This window comes from Olea europaea, chromosome 9 (assembly GCF_002742605.1).
Source record: "Olea europaea var. sylvestris chromosome 9, O_europaea_v1, whole genome shotgun sequence".
NCBI classification, from domain to species: Eukaryota; Viridiplantae; Streptophyta; class Magnoliopsida; order Lamiales; family Oleaceae; genus Olea; species Olea europaea.
In genome coordinates, this window is record NC_036245.1 from 8,295,236 (window position 1) to 8,297,916 (window position 2,681).

The following is a 2,681-nucleotide window of genomic DNA, read 5'->3' on the forward strand; positions in this document are numbered from 1 at the left end:
CAGAATATTCCACGTGGTAACGAGGGGGTAGATGTCCAGGCTAATGGTAATGGCCCTAATTATGGTAATTTTGTTGCCAATCAAGGACCAAACATCAGACCTCATGCAAATCAACCGATTAATCAGCCTGTAGGAATTCCATATGATCCCAATATCATGTTGAGAAATCAGATTATGGAAATCGTGCAGGATCAGATGGCCTTTGGGGTGCGTCCTGTCATTAGACCGACTTACAGAAAGCCATATCCTGATTGGGTAGACCAAGCATATCCATGGCCTAGAGGGTACAAAGTGCCAAAATTCTCACTGTTTACTGGTTTAGGAGAGGTGTCTACTCTAGAACACATAGGGCGATTCACGTTGCAAAGTGGTGATGTAACCGATTACCATAAAATGAGACTTTTCCCTAGTTCGTTAACAGGAGTAGCTTTCTCCTGGTTCATTAACTTGCCAGCGAACTCTGTTCAAACATGGCAACAACTGGAACAGTTGTTTCATGCTCAGTTTTACAAAACTGAATCTGAAGTCACTTTGGCTGATTTGACGAATCTACGTCAAATGCCAAATGAATGGGCAGAAAGTTTTCTCCAAAGGTTCAAAACAGCAAGAAGCAAGTGTTTTGTACCTTTGCCTGAAAAAGAATTTGTCAAGATCGCACAAGGCTGCTTGAGCTTTGATTTAAAAAAGAAGTTCCAAGACAAGGAATTTCCCGACCTTTTCCAGTTGAGTGCGAATGTCATTAGGTATGAGCGATTGATAAGAGAAGAAGAACAAATGAAAAATTCTAGCAAAGGGACTTATTACAGAGACCCAAATTTTGACGTTCATACCATCGATGACGAATCGTACGATCAGGCCGAAATGTGTTTGGTCGAATTAGTAAAAGGGGATACATATACTTGTCCCATAATGGCCAAGCCTAGACCATCGGACAAAGATGAGCCCATAAGGTATGGAAACATAAAGGCTAGAACGTTCTCGTTCGATGTAACCAAAGCTGACCTTATATTCGATAAGTTATACAGGGATAAGCAAATAAAACTGAGCGATAAGCACAAATTGCCAAACCCTGAACAAATAAAGGGTAAAAAATATTGTAAGTGGCATAATGCATGGTCATATTTGACTAACAATTGCTTGATTTTTCGTCACGTATTGCAGGATGCTATTGAGTCAGGACGAATTACGTTCGACGATAAGAAAAAGATGGCAGTGGACGAGAATCCTTTCCCACAGCCACTTAGAGTAAACATGGTAACATCTGGATTCAAGAACAAGTTACCAAAATTCAAGTTAGTCATAGATGACGGAGAAGAAGATCCTAGGCCACATCCCAGCGTCTTTGAACGTATCAAAGGAAAAGAACCAAAAAAGGACGAAGACGTCCTGTGTGCAAGGTGTAAAAGGGAAGTAAATGGAAACACGGAGAAACCAGAGACATGGCAGCATCCTCGTCGCCCTGTTTTCTTCCCAAACGTTCAGCCTGGTAGAGGACGAGGTACATCATTCTATAGAGGACCGCCTTTTGAAAGGCAGTTCAGACCAACAGATGTTGGAAGAACATTTAGGCCGCAACCTCGCCGGCCAAATGTATGGCATTCATTCCAGTACACTGCAGGAAGAGCAATACCCTTCGATAAGATGACTAGGACTCAACAAAGGCATTTCCAGCGAAACTACGGACGAATGATGAGGTAGCAACAAGGAATGCCACACCCTAAAGCACCTCTACTACTCAAGGTAGCCAATCAAAACGTCTTAAAGGGTAATAAAGAGACTGGTACAGATGAATCAATGAAAGAACTGCCAGAAACCTCTTCTGGGAGATCAAGGTTTGAAAGAGACAAAAGGGATGAAGAAGATCCAGATGAGCCCCTTGCTATCCAATTCCGTACGTTTCCTCCTGTCATGGCCAATAATTACCTACTGGCCAATGAGTTCAAAAATAAGGAAAAAGAAGAAGAGAGGGAGGACAACGAAGGAGAAGCCTGCGTGCTGGTGTGTGAAGAAGGCCAGACTTCTGGAGAGGCCTACAACGATGAAGAGGACGATGGGATGACAGACATTGAAGAAGAAATTGATCTAGAAGCAGAAAGGAAAAAGAGAGGAGTATCACGCAATACTCTGTTTAAGCAACTACATCAAGAGGGAGTCCGCGAAGTAGACTTATTGGGGGAGCCATCTGGGCGTCCTTTCGATTTCTACGTACTGTACGGGACACCCAAAAGGAAGAAGAGAGTGCCTCGCTCTGAGAAGTATGGGTCACCTCCAAAAATAATGCCTCCTCCCACAGGTTGGATAACTGATGAGGAAGTAAAAATAATGCCTCCTCCCACAGGTTGGATAACTGATGAGGAAGCATTAGAAAAAAGCAAGAAGGAGATTCAGGAGACAGAGGATCAGCGTGACATACTACACGTCGACCTATCACAAGGGGATAATTCGACAGAAAACAAGCAAGAGGTAGAAATAGAGGCTGCCGAAAAGGTTGTTTTTAAACGGCCAGCCATGAAGTTGACAAAACACCTGAGGCCATTATACGTTAAAGCTCTAGTTAACGGCGTCCCAGTGGCAAAAGTGCTTATCGACAATGGAGCAGCTATAAACATCATTCCATCCAGAATGATGAGAAAGCTCGCAAAGACAGAGGGCGATATGATTCCTACAGAAGTCATCCTCAC